The sequence below is a fragment of the Manacus vitellinus genome, unplaced genomic scaffold, assembly GCF_001715985.3.
Source record: "Manacus vitellinus isolate BGI_N305 unplaced genomic scaffold, ASM171598v3 scaffold_1_pilon, whole genome shotgun sequence".
Lineage (NCBI taxonomy): Eukaryota > Metazoa > Chordata > Aves > Passeriformes > Pipridae > Manacus > Manacus vitellinus.
In genome coordinates, this window is record NW_021939396.1 from 35,417,939 (window position 1) to 35,432,927 (window position 14,989).

Here is a 14,989-nt window from a genome sequence, read left to right on the forward strand (position 1 = left end):
CTCGGGCAGCCCTGACCGGGCAGCTCCTGCCCCCCGTCCTCTCCCCTGGATCACAGCGTGGGTCAGGTTGGAAGGGACCACAGAGGGTCATCTGGTCCAGCCTTCCTGCTCACGCAGGGTCATCCCAGACACATGGCACAGGATTGTGTCCAGACAGTTCTTGAATATGTCCAGTGACGGAGACTCTACAACCCTTCTGGAAAATCTTTTCCCCGCATGGTCACCCGCACAGCAAAAAATTTCTTCATACTGAGGTGGAATTTCTGTGCATCAGTTTCTACCCATTGCCTCTTATCCTATTGGTTGGCACCACTGAGAAGAGCCTGACTCCATCCTCCCCTTGGATATTTATACACACTGATAAGGTCCCCTCTCAGTCATCTCTTCTCGAGGCTGAACACGCTCAGCCTCTTCACCCGTTCCTTGTAAGAGAGATACTCCGGTCCCTTAATCATCTTTGTTGCCCTCCACTGGACCCACTCCAGGAGCTCTGTGTCCCTCTTGTACTGAGGAACCCAGAACAGGACACAGTACTCCAAATGGATCCTGCTGGTGGTACATGTGACCCTGCTACCTCTCCCACGGCACCCCCATGCGGGGCTGTAAGTAGAGTCCAACCTGGGCTGGAGTCCAGAACCCTGAGTGGCTATGCCCTCCAGCCAGGTGAGCTCATGGATGGCAGGATTACCTGCTCATAACCCTTATCCTGCCACCCACGTCCACTCTGCTCTACCGCTGAACAGCACTTGGAAGTCTGTGCTTCAGTACAAGTTTAGTGGGAAAATAAACAATGCTTCATTAAACATGGGGGTTTTACTTGGTTGCTTTCAGTTCCATCATTAATGAATTATATATGCCTTAATCAGTATAGGGGCTTCCTGTAGCAGCCATCAGTAAAATCCAAGACCGCTTCAACAATGCCATGGAGAAGAATTAAGCATTTATAAACTCCAGTCTGAAAAGACAGCATTGTAGTTCATATACTGTGTTTAGTGTTTGTAGGAGACAATGCCATAAATCCAACACAATTGTGTAAACATAGCTAGCAGCACAATGGGAAGGTGCATCCCTCAAGACCCTCAGTCCAAGTTCATTTTGAAACTTGGTGCATGTGTTTTTCCTTCACAAAGTTGTTTGGTTTTGTTTAGCGATTGCACAGAAGGATCTTGGGAAAGCAACATTTCTGGATGAAGTCGGTTTATAATTGCAAATCATTTCTTAACGCTGTCAAAAAGTGAACATTATACTGGAAGTTACCCAGAGTTGGTGTAGGTAAGGCTTGTAGAGTGTTCATTTACTCCACTGCAGTGAAGTCTGTAATTTTGACAACCCTAGAAGTTGTCAAGAAACACCCTAGAGTACAGAGGAAAGTAATGAGGATGATGTAAGTCTGGATCTGGAAAACAGATTCGAAAAGAAAAGATTGAAAGAATTGGCTTTGGTTGGGCCAAGACTGAGAAGAATGAGGCTAGGATATGATATGAAGAAAGTCATTGAATATTTTTATGCATTTCAAACAAGACAAAATGTCATGGATTTAAACTGCAGCTGGCAAGGTTAAAGCTGATCTTCTTTTATGACACCTGGATGAAGTATTAAACCTTTCGTAGATCTGCAAAGGTAACTTTGGATAAAACTCATTTAAAACACTATCCGCAATTAAGACTGCACTCCCACCTCTAACACCACAGTTTCAAAGGAGGTGGAACCTTTAGATTCAGTATTTCAAATCATATATCTGTCCCTTTTTTCCAGTTCTTCTAATTCATAGGCAGCTATGGTATGAGGGGATTTTCGCTTCTTGGTGAAGTGTTATAGTTTGCATACAAAAAGTAGACCTTGAGTAGACAGAAGAAAAGTGAGTCAAATAGAGCACAAGCACTTAAGTAGGAGTTCCTGCATTAGATAGTCTCCTTACCGATAAGCCAGGCGTTCATTTCTGCCTTCGGTTTGTTGGGGGCTTTTTGTTTGTTTTTCTGGCATCTTCTATCCTTGTTTCATTTAACCACAGTGAAATAGCTTCAACTCTTCAACTTTGTAATGCATTTTGGTGTGGTGATAATGCCTCGAGAAATGTGGGTTCTAATCTGTTCCCACTGATGAGAGAATTCAGATCTCAGCATTTCTTAGGTCGTGGGGACTACCAGCCATGGGTACATCCCACAAAGTTACATGCTGAGTACAACAGTGAAAATTCCAGTTTTGATCTTGGAGATCTAAATTGGACATCAGTAACAGTCAACAAGAATCTACCACAGAAGTCCATTAGAGAATCTGGGCCACTGAAACATCAGATTTTAAACCATCTGTTTCATAGCACCTTGCCAGTTCTCAAGATTTTTTCCTGTGACCTAGGAAATGTGGCTTTTTAACCCTCTATTTTTGGAATCATAAAATGATATTAAATGACCAGTGTTTCAAATGGTTTTGGCCCTCCTGATTAGACAAAGAAGTCTGGAAAGAATGCAGCCAAAAGCTTTGCAGCCAAAAATGAGCATCAGGAAAGGAGGGCTCAAATTTATTACATGTTTAACATCTCATTGGTTTTGACCCAAGGCCATTAATTTTATGAGGCTGACAGGTTTTTTTGAATATTTGGGCTTTTAAATGTTGCTCTTTTCATAGAAGTACTGCCTTTGAGATAGTGCTGGCCCCTAGTGACTTAATAACATCTATTTAGTTAAATATGCAGTGTAGTAGGGGAAGAAATAAAAGCCCTAGGAATTTTTTTATTCAGTTTATAATGGTTGCTGTGATTTGTATGACAAAAATCCAATGTGCTGCAAATATTTCCAGTTTTTGATAATGTTGGTGTCTGTGCTGTGAAATGGTTCTACATTGGTCCTCCTTATCTATACTATTAGAAATGTGGTAGAGTGAAAATTATCCTTAAAGAAAGTGCAAGTTCAGCAGGATTCCAGTCTGCATTGCAAGCTTAGGCTCAAATAAACCTTTTTGATGGGGAATAATGCAAGCCTCTGAGGACTTGCTGGAATGCTCTGTGGCAATTAGTTCTGTAATATTATAGTTCAAGTTCTGGCCTTATGTGGCTCTGGAGACTTTGGAAATATATACGGTTCATTTTTCAAAATGCTTTTAGGTCTAGTTTTTATCCCCTCTAATTTTCCATCGTCCAGTAGTTACGTTCAGGAATGTTATTTGTGATCCGAGCTATGATAAATTGATTCCACCACCCTTTGCCATCAGATTATCATATCGAAGATCTCCATCATCCACGTGCGTGACTTGAAGACTTGGTGCCGGCGGAGCCACCATGAAATGTATATGATTTGAAATGTATATGATTTGAAATGTATATCATTTGAAATGTATATCAAACGGACGTGTGCTCATGACCCCAGAAAGGTCTTGGGGCCCTTCTAGAAATATAGCTCTAGACTACAACAGAGCTCAGGAGGATGACACTTCCCTGTGTTTAACCATGAAATCAATAGGTCCTTATCAAAGTCTTCCCTGTTACATTCAACCAAACCTTTTGGATTTTTCCATTACTTCTTTTAGCATAGTGGTTGTGCCAACTTAATGGCAAACTTAAAGGGCAAAAGGATGACTGTGTTTACCTTTCTGAGATACCTTTTTCCCTTCAGCTTCACTGGACAAAACCTGAAAAAGAACATATGTATTTTTTAAAAATTAGGAAAACTTTATGGCAACAATTTCTTTGAAAATGATTGAGATTGCAGACACAAGTCCTGAATTGCTCAGAAAATGCAGTGAAGATTCTTTTCTTAAGCATTAAAATGTAAAAAAAGACCATGTTTTTCTCATACTTCTCTGATGCTCTCGCTGAACTGTAAAATGAGTGCTTTGTCAAGTCTTGGCTACACATAGAAAGTGTCCCCCAAGAATCTTAAAACCTAATACTAGACAACAGACAAACTGTAAATAGCCTCCTGCCTCTGCTTCTCAGTGTAGCCTAACAGCTCAAAAGGATTATGAAAATACATGTTAAATAAGTTGAAAATAGATGCTACTATTGTTCTTCTGTTTCTACTGTCTCCAAATACATACATACATACATATATATATATATAAAAACATCAGTGCATTGTGGTATAGTGTTGGTGATAGACCTTCTCCAAGTAGTAAGTTGGACTAGGTGGCTTTCAAATGTCCCCACTAACAATATTTTTATTATTATCTGTGATAGGGAGAATCTGTGAATGATTCATGGGACAAAGTCAAAGCTCAAGTGTTGGTGACTGCTGATGAACTTGCCTTTCAGAATGACCCAGTTATTAGCACACCTCCAGCTACCCTTTGGTATTAGCTAGGGTCAAGAGGCTGGGATGCCCAACTTCATCTGGCATGAAGGAGCATTGCGTTAATGAAAGTCCTCAAAAAATGGGTATAAATGAGTGGAAAACAGAGCTCAGCTGTAGATAAATAAACAATTTTCCTCTGTGTGTGTGCGATTTAATAGTTCTCAGCTATTAAATGTAGGCATATATAAAGACTTTATCATATATAATTTACTCAGTCGTTATTACACAGCTACATATTCTGCACGCTGTGTGAAATTCAATTGTATGCTGAAGTCCAGGGCAGGTCCCAGATTCCAGCAAGCATTCTTTTCCAAGATTTGAACAGTTCTGAATGTACAGAATCATCTACATAACAGGGATTTTCAAAATATGCAACAGGCATTCTGGAAAGTACATTGATCATGAAAGAGTGATAAAATTACGTGGTATGTTAATGTTGTTGATGCACTTTTTGGGAATGTGGAAGTACAAGCTTGCACTTAGGAAAGAGTTTGGAGGAGATCATTGTATGAAAGGACGGCAAAGTTGTAAGATAGACAGCAAATAGTTTTAGAATAAAATCATAATTGATGGACAGTTAAACAGAATGTGATAGCTCAAAGCTATCTGTGACAGAGTTGAGCAGCTAAATTAGTGTATGGTGTCTTTAGAAAAGAGATTACTGTGTTTAACCAACAATGATTTCACCTCCTAGATACTTTGATTTTATTTCCTTTGTTATGCAATGTGTTATTTTTGGTGGGCTCCATTATCTGGGAGCATGAGGTAAGACAGAAGCTTTTCACACTGGCAAGCTCTTCTCCAAAGAGATGCTAATGTACAGTATTAGTGTATTTGATACCAGTATGTGCTGTTTATTTGGCTTAAGGGAGCATGTATTACAGTAGGCTGGGTTCACAACAATGATTAATTACTGATAGATCTTCTCTGATTAGTTCTTATGAAAGACAGTCTTAAAAATTATATGTATATACTCTTTATTTCTTCCGTCTCTGTGTGAAACCCTCCTGTCCTTCAGTCTATTTTTTTAATTTAAATTTCATTCATATTTTGTTTAAAACTAATGTCTCTTGCTGTCTTTGCTCCCGATCCCATAGAGAAATCTCCCTCTTGGTGTACAACGTGGCTCATCATAACTACACGTTTGGGGCTTGGCCCTGTCATCGTCCTGACTGCAATCTGGAGGGCACAGTAACACTGTGCTACAGAAGATTTCCCAGTGGACATAGTTTATATAGCTAGGTTACTTCTGGCCTGCATCAGAGTGCTATTCAGATTGTACTTTTCCCAGTCCATTAGCAAATGGCCTTTTCCCACCTATTTCAAATTATTTCATATGCCAGATCAGAAAAAGCATGGAGCTGTTGTACAGACACTGCTCAGGTACCATACAGTTTATCCAAGTATTTTTAGGTGACTTGTAGTAGGAAAAGCTTCTTTAGTTCCATTTAGCCTGTGACATTTTTACTCCAGGACAGCTGCTTATATGTTTCATTCCTATCTCAAGATCTGGCTTGGATGAGCTGTAGGTAGATATACACAGTAAACATTTTAGGAGCCTGACATGGTAACCCTCCTGCCTGAGAATATGCACTGAACGCTAATCTCTAATTTAAACTTTATAATTTTCCTGATGTTTAAGAGAAATTGTCATGACCTGGATTCTGTAATTATTTCAAAGACAAACCATGTGATTTCTATCTCAGACATTAGATGTAAGAATAAATCTTTTTAATTAAAATAAAGTTTACTGTATCAAAAAGACCTGGTGTGCATTTGCTGAGATGGTCACCTATTCCACAAATTTGCTTAGGCACTTATTTCGGAACAAAGGATTAAATAGATTATGGAACAGATGCATGATTCTACTACTGTTTTAATGATTTTCTGTTCACTGTGGTGGAAAATACCTGTAAACCTTTCTGAAGTCACATTCTGCATGTAACTGCGGCATTTTGACTCCTACACTTTTTATCTATTTCATTAGATCAATGAAGCATTTTTACTGCCTGGCTCTTCATGTCACAGCAGTGCCCTGTTTCTCTTTTTTCACCTAAAAACTTTTACTACTTTTTAGTCAGAAATGGCAGAAAGTCATGTCTTTTTGTGAGTATTCTGTGTTTTTCATTCTTGCTCAAGAAGTCCTGCAACTTTTCAGTAGAATGAGGGGTTTGGCTCTGCTCCCAGCCTCCATACAATATCCCATTCCATTAATCTGATTTCTGAACTTGGAAATTTTTCATCAATTTCATAAGCTTACAAAACTTTCTAAAATCTTTCTATCACTGATGCTTACATTTTTTCCTAGATGCTTTTTGCTAAGTAGTTCATTAGTGGTTAGATTCAAAAGTTGTATAGCATAATGTAGATGTTAGCTGCTAACCAGAAGGAGAGGAACTGGAAGGTTATCTCCAGCACTCTCTCCAAGCTCACTTGCTCTGACAGATCCAGAGAGAATTAAAGTAATCCCTCTCCCAAACCCTGTACCTCTGTCTAGATCTTGCTGTCTGCAGAGGTATGAATATGCAAGATGAGTCCTCTGTTAATGTTCTTAAACCATTTATATAAGGAGAGAATGTTGTCAAAATTCATTATTTGAGTGTTTAAGGTCTACAACACCTATATAATCTCTGTTGTGCTCCATAGAATTTACTGAAATTCAAATCAGTGTGGTGTTCTTCCTATCAGAAGCAGTATTTTTGAGGCCATGCTTTTATATGTTGGGTTATTTCTCCACATTTTTTTTTCTCAAAAATATTGCACTCTTATATTGCACCCACACCAAGTAAGGGTGTAATAAGGCAGTAAGTGAAGAGTTGTGTTCCTAAAAGACATTTGCTTTAGAAATATCTACAATAATTATCCTTTCTTTCTGTCTGTCATGTTGCTCTGCTAAATTATATGCTTATTTTATACCTATCACTTTATATTATCACTTATATTATCACATCATGCATAATAATGTAGATTATGTTGTCATATTTGTTTATTTAAGATCTAGTTTAATGTTCAGAATCAGCATTTTAGAATTAAGCTTATTTACAATGAACTATGGTAAATTTGTTCTTGGATGGCACACTGCATGTATCTCCTTAAAACTGTTTACTGTCTGAGGTGCTGAAATCTTGTTAAGAAATCCTGATCCAGATATAAGCCAGGGTTTCAGAGTCCTTGCAAGCACCATTTTGACTGGTCAGAAAGGTTTTTGGTTTTCTCTGTGTACTTTGAGTGCCATGGTCTCTCATTGACCAAAAAATCAGGAATAAAATGTGCATCCATTCTCCCTGAGCAATGCAAGAGGATAAATTCAACCCTAGTATTGGTGTACAGTGTCAGTGGAATTTTGCCCATTGACACTAGGCTGAATTTGACCCTCAGAAACATAGAAGCTGCAGAAGGCAGCAGGTGTTAGTTCTGCATTGCTAAACCATCATGACAGTTTACCTTCGCTAGCACAAAATCCAGCCACCCACCCTTTTATCAGTGTGATAATAAAAGGAATTAATCACCAAAGGATGATAGAATGTAGTTAATTTTTCTATTTGACTATTCTCTTGACCATAGTATGTGGGAGAAAGAAACCTATGAATCAGAATATTTGATATTTTGTATTCAGTTGTGCCTTCCTGTAAAATAGCAAGTTAAATCTAGACTGTGAGTTCGGTGTAAAATGGCTAAAAAATACTTTCAATATACAAAAGGTAGGACTAAGGCCTTTCTTTTTCTGAATATAGATTAATTGAATAAATAAATATAAAATACAGCTGACATTACTAAGTAAATGATGGAACCCATAACCCCTTGGCTGTTGTGAATCCATTTTTATTTTAACAGCCTCATCAAAGAGAGATATACAATCCTTTCTACATCCTGTGTTTCACTGCAGACACAGAAGGTGTCCATTTTTTTAAGACTTTTCATTAACCCATGTAATCAAACGTCTGATCAGCTGCTGGATCAACATTGTTAATTCTAGTCCACTCAGAAGTGTCTCCAGGGAAGAGAGCTCAGTATTATTTTTTTCTGAGCAGTGGTTTCTGCTTTCAGTTATTTTACTAATTTCTGTTTGCCTATCACTGTTTTGATCTTTCTTACTGTTTTGATCAGTAACTGCATCTCGTAAATGGTACTGTTGATTCTGGCATGACAGTGCTTTCTCTTACTGCTGACACTTCACAGTATTTTTGTATTTTACATTTTAGTTGCCTAGTCATGGCCATCTTTATTCCCTAATCTTAATTGTGTGGTCTGCACTGACTAACTCCCTAATTAGACAAGGTACGACTTCTCAGGTGCTCAAGGTTTGGTGCCAATCCTCAGTCAGTTTACTTTAGGCTGACCACCCATCATTTAAAAGATCTCAATATTTTATTGTTTTCAACCAAATCTCAGTAAGTCTGAAGTCTTGCTGAAAAATGCTTTTTATAGGTAATATTTAATGTATGGATTATACACATTATGATGCAATGCTCAGATCCAATACAGAATTTTAAATAAGTAACCATCTCTCATACTTAAATCAACAAAAAATAATAGAGGTATTAATAAATTTACTGTATTGATTCATGTTACATTATTTTTATTTTAGGAAATTGCTGAGATAGGAGGCCTATCAAGTGTCTCAGATTAATATACTATATTTTTTAAATTATATACTTACATAATTATATAACTACATTTTACTTACTAGTGAACAGAATTAGAAATGTCTTCTTTGGTTAGTTAAATGACGTCTCAGTCTTGTTTTCGTTTAAAGGCAGAAGCTAATTTTTCTTTACTTAGGGAATTCTGATCATTAAAGACATATGTCTCCTAATGTTTTGGGTCTAACAAGTTGGGAAAAGAACGTCCTATGCTGAAGCTCAATTCAAGACAAATTTTGTGCATCCTCAACAGTATTTTTTCACCTTTTTTAGCTTAGTGTTTTTCAGAGCTGTTGTGACTTGCTACTAAAAAGCAATCAAATAGCAAGATTTACTGCAGGGAGACTGACAGCTGCCATTCCTACCTTCAAAAGGAAAAATATTTTGCTAATTGCTTTATTTTTGGTAAGTTTTAAATAGATCCACTAGGTGGTGCTTGAAATAAGCTACCCCGGTGTGACTTGTTTATGGCTGCCAAGCCCATCTCAGAAATCCAGGTGTAACTGGAGGTCATTGTGACTGAGAAATATTAACCTATATTTCATTAGTCAACACTCTAACAGGAATATTCTGGGCAACACGAATGAGATTGCTATCCAAGTGCTTGGGTTCCTCCTTTTCCAGAATTCAGTTTTCTGTTTCAGAAGTAAAACAAGATGTTCACCATTATGGAGATGCACTGCTCTCCATTATAAATTTAAGTTATTCTTCACCTCTGGTACTCTCAGAATAGATAATTTTCCATTAGTGTCTTTGGCATTTGAAGAAAAACTTTATTTCCAGGCTCAAAGTGATTTGGATAAAGACAAAGCTTGGAACTGCCTGAGTGATTCATCAGTCCCAAAAAAGGTTTAACTTCCAGTAAGGAATAAAGGAAGACTGTTGTGATGTTACTGCATATGGCCATGGGAAGGGGCAGGAAGACCCCTATGTCCAGTTATGCAGGTATGAATTACGGACACGGTGCCAAATTCCTTGTGGAGACCAAGGCTTGTTTTCCCGAGTTATTCTTTAGCCATTTGCTGTGTAATCACTCATCCTAATGTAAACCAACTTATTTGGAGCTTTAAAAAAAACACAGCTGTCACAGACTTCTTGGTCAGCTGCACACCAGTCAGTTGCCCAATAATTCCTCTGCCTTTCAATCTGACACTGAAAGCTTCTGGCATAATTATTTGTTCCTGACATTGCTTCTCTATGAAAGAGGGTGTTAGTCCTGTCAAACTGCTGCCCAGTGCCCTGATAGGAGATCTTAAGCCCCCCAGCTGCTTGGAGAAGCTGTGACCCTCTTAGTCCTCAAGTCACCTCCAGGTGCCTCTGCTTCTGCCTTGCGGGTGAAATCAGGCTTCACTCGTGTTTTCAAGGGAAGTACCCTTCAGAAGGCATTTCTCTGTTTGCAATTTTCTTTGCAGATTCCAGGAGAACAAACTCCTTCAACTCATGGCAAGTGGGGGATAGATGGAGAAGGAGAGGGAAGAAACATGATGAACTTGTTTCTATCCTTTTTACTTGCCTGTGCTCAGGTGCTGAGGCAGGTGGCTGAGGGCAGCTGCCTGGGCTGTACCCAGGCAGTGCTTACACATGCACCACCCATTCAAGTCTTGCCTGAGAAGCAGGCTGGCAAAGGTGAGACCAATGAGAGGGCTCTGATTATTGGGGCAGGTCTAGGAGGGGCGAGGGAGCTGAAGAACTGAAGTGGGAAAGTCAAGGTAATACTGAGAGTTGGGCAGGAATTGGAAGTGCTGAACTAGCAGCTACTGAAGATTGGGAAAATCAAAGTAACCACAGTTGAAACAGTTTAAGAGACACAAGCCAAATTTAGAGTAAACCAGGTTTCTGTTATTCACAGAAAAAATGTTTAAAATTACTGTTGAGGTAGGGTGTGAAGGAAAAGCATGTGTGAATTGCCAGTGGAGGAAAATCTAGAGAGTTTACAATAAAAGCCGCTAAAGCGTTCACATGTGAACCCGGATAATATAGACCTAGTAGCTGGTAAGTGCACTCCAGTCACATTTAATCTGTCATTTAGGTGTAGTGAAAAGTCTGTTTTGCTCATGGCCAAAGCACAAAGGCTCTTTTCACCACAAGATTGGGAAGCAAAGTAAGGTATGTAAACTAGGATGATGTATATGAGAAGCTAATCTTTCACCTGTAGTATGTCTATATCATGCCAGGTATTTTTTGTCTATGAAGAAACAGCCTAAGGGTATTGATCTTAAAGAAAATAAAGGATCTGGATCACTGGAAAGCTATAAAGAAGAAATTAGTCAGAAACTCAGCATTTTGTGCAAAGATTATTTATAGGACATGAAAAAATAGGCCTAATTATCTGCCGTGCATCTTGGAATAATGCTGATGTCCATAATCTGAAATATGCAAATTAGAAAATATTAGTGCAGCCCTCAATTAGTATGAACTTGTTTGTTCAAAGGCTTCCTTCTTCTCTTTTTATTTGTTATTGTATGTCTGAAATGGATACAAAAGTTTTATATTTATACTACTTTCTTTCTTCAGTTTGTTGTTGCTGCTCAAGTTTAACATCAGTTTTAGTTTTGTACCTGAGTATCTTCATTTTTCAAAATGCTAAGTTGCCAAAAATCAAAGTCTTTGTTCTAAACCAGAAGTCACAGTTGGATAGATCAGGTAGTTAATTTTATTCTTTATTTAGCTTATTTATTCATTAAGTTTGTGGGAGGGAGGTTAATAACCTAGTTCTTTTTTTACTGCTTCTGTCTCATTTTCATGTGAAGAGGCTGATAAAATCTTTGTTCATGACCATGTGAGTCTGCCACATAGGCAGGGCGAGAACTGTAGATGGTCATCTGAGTAGAGAGCCAAGAAAGAAGCCCTTGGCTCTGTGAGCCCTCAAAGTAGGGGGGGAGCTACTACCTGTGCCAGGGTCAGGATAGAGTGTCTTGAAATCCAGATGCAGAAGGAAGATGCTCTGATCTCTATGCTTTAACATTACACTTATTGTTATGATCTTTAATGTTATTCGAAAAGAGAGAATTCAGTTTCAAGAGCTGAAAATAGGTCGCTTTGGTGGGACCTTAGCTAGGAATGGGAAAGAGTTAATTTCTTTTTCACTGCCATAAGGTTGTATAAATTTTCACTTGTTAAAACAAGGGATTTAATCATCATTTCTTGTAAAAAGAACTAAAAACAATTTATTGAGTTTCAGAATTAAAATAAGACTATATGGTTTTTTTAGTGTTTAATGCTAAGATAGGACAAATGATTTTTGATTTCTTCAGTTAGTCTGTAAATTTTGTGATGCAAGGTAACCAGAAAAGCTTAGGTTAAGTAAGGAATTTCTTTTTCCTGCCATGTTCTGAAATTGCTATTAGTTTTAAACCAGGCCTAATTAATTCTTAGTGTAAGTCCACATAACTGAGTGGTGTCAGTGTTTTAGAAACATTTTCTGAGGTGATCTGTAAGACAGAAAATTGAAAGTTTACAGAAAAGTCAGACTGAGGACAAAGCTACAGAAATATGCCTTGATTGATATCCAGGCCACACAGTCTTTGCAGAGGGAAAGAGAAGTAAGTGCTTTGCTTTGCTTGTTAAAAGCTACAGAAATGGCAGGTAAAGATGTCCTAAAAGTATGGTTTCTGTAGTTTTTCAGCAGGCTCTCTTATAGAATTAAGATGTTAAAGAGGACTACTCATGGTGCTTGTTATGAATTAAGCACTGAATATGTAAGGAAAACAAACAAACAAGCAGGCAAACAAAAAACTGGAGTGAATGACAGTTTCACCAAATAGAAGGAGGGTGGTAACAGACCATACCAGGGATCTGCATTAAGACCGTATTACTTTTGTTTGGAAGCAAAACTTTTTACCCATTTAGTCTAAAAATAGGCTAAAATGAGATGGAAATAACTCTGTTAGAAATCAAATATGAAATATCTTACCCTGTTACGATAGGACAGAGATGACTAATAAGAATTCTGAGGTAGAATACAGTATGTACTCAGTTTTGTGGTTGTATTGCCTTCACAAATGTATTAAGTACCATTTAATTCTGTGCAATTGGTCATATTCTTTTAGGATTGTCATATCCACTTCTCACTTCCAAAACATTTATCACTGGCAACTAAAATACTAATATGTCTTCCTGGCTTCCTCTGATGGATGATTAGCCAACAGTCTCACCTTCACAGCCTAACCCTTTCCTGCCTTCTCCTTGCTGCTGTAGCAGATGTCATCTCTCTGCTGTCATTTTGGCTATACCTGGACATCTGTCAGGTTTCTCTGTATCTTCGTCCCTAGATCACACCTCCTTTTTAAATAGCTCACTCTGTATAATGTGACCAGGATAGAATACTCTTTGTCTACTCACAAAACTAAAGTTCTCATTCATGTTATGGTTGTCTCTTTTCTTGAGATCTTTTTCTGGTCTTGTCAAATTCAGTCTTACCCTTGTCACACGTGCCTTACAAGGCTGCTGTAAAAATTGCTTTTTGTGCACATCTGAAATTGTGAGCTTTCTGTGTGCTTCTGTATACTCTCATTTCTCTGTCACATCAAACCTAAGGTGCTTACCCTCAAATCAAACACTTTTTACTGCTGCCATCTAACCTATGGCATCAGCTTTTCTTTCGCTGTGAGTTAGAATTAGGTGCAGGCCGCTGTCTGCCCTCACTGTTGGTAAAATTTCCACAAAATGAGTCTTCTTTCAATCCCTCCTTGAAGCTCTTGTCTGGGCCATTTGTAGGCTTCTCAAGACCTAGGATGCAGTCATGCAATAATTTAGCCTTATTATTTTGACCAGTATTGGTTCCACTGTTTTCTTGTCCTCTGTCTAACTCTGTCTTTTTATGTCTCTTTTATATGTAGGTGTAGGCTGCCTGAGGCCAGTGACCAACTTGTTCTGCATCTGCACAGAACCTCAGAGAACAGAGTAGCTTCAACCATAGCAGTCATACCATCAATGCATACATAATATTCATCTTGCATATTTTTTTTTTTAATAACAGACATCTATTTGGATTAACCACATCATGGAAGTACCTTCTCAGTCCTTCTGTACACATGCCTTTTATTTAATTTCACAGATATTATACCAAGTTTCCGTGCCATGACAGCCAAAAGGACATCACAGTGAAGGACTGTTTCAGTGTCTAAGAGACAGTGCACAAAAAGAAAGTAAAACATTGACAAAAGATAGAAATGGCTCTTGTATGCTTCCTTCAATGGTGCCACAATAGAGACTTAATATGATTAGTATTGGCAATATAAACAGCATTCTTTTCTAGTTGAATACACTGAGGAAAATGGTAAAGAAAACGAAGTATAAAAATACCTAATGTATTTATTAACTCATCTGAATTAGTGAATACCCAGTGATTGCCAACCTGGATTAAAGTTTATATCTTATTGAAGAACTCAAATATTGTTTCACTTGGCAGGCAAGGGTCTAAGTAAACAGGATTTCCCTGAAGGTAGCAAGAAACGTTGATGCAATGTGGTTATTTATTAGCTTTGGTTTTCCTTTTAGGGAGATGGGCAAATAATGCCCTAGTTCTTAGAATTTAAATGGGTCAAACTATTTGTACTGCTTAGACTCTGCCCAATGTCTTTATAAGTTCCTAGAGATAAGCTTCTCAACAGACATAATTTTGAGAAGTCCTTTATCCTCCTCTGGTACTTTGTGCCAATTTGAGCACTTTTGAAAATCAAGCTATTAATTTAGGTTTTGCAGTAAAACTACTCAGAACCATTTCTTTGCAGAAGATATTCCTCATTTAAACTCAAAGCTTTCCCAGAGAATTACCAATCTGCTTGCAGAACTGAGATCTGCCCAATTTTGATTGAATTTTTTTCTTGAAAGGTCCAATATTTATGGTCTAGTCACTGCAAGTGCAGTATCTAAATATCCATCTAACATCTTAAATCCAAATACAAATATTTTGACTGAGAATCTCTCATTAGTTTTTGTTTTTGTAACATAAAATAAAAGCAAATTTTGTAATCCTGGAATGCAGTAAATGGATGGTTGTCCTCTGGACAGATTTATTCACATCCCTAGCTTAAACTGGTGATTTGAAAAACATATAAA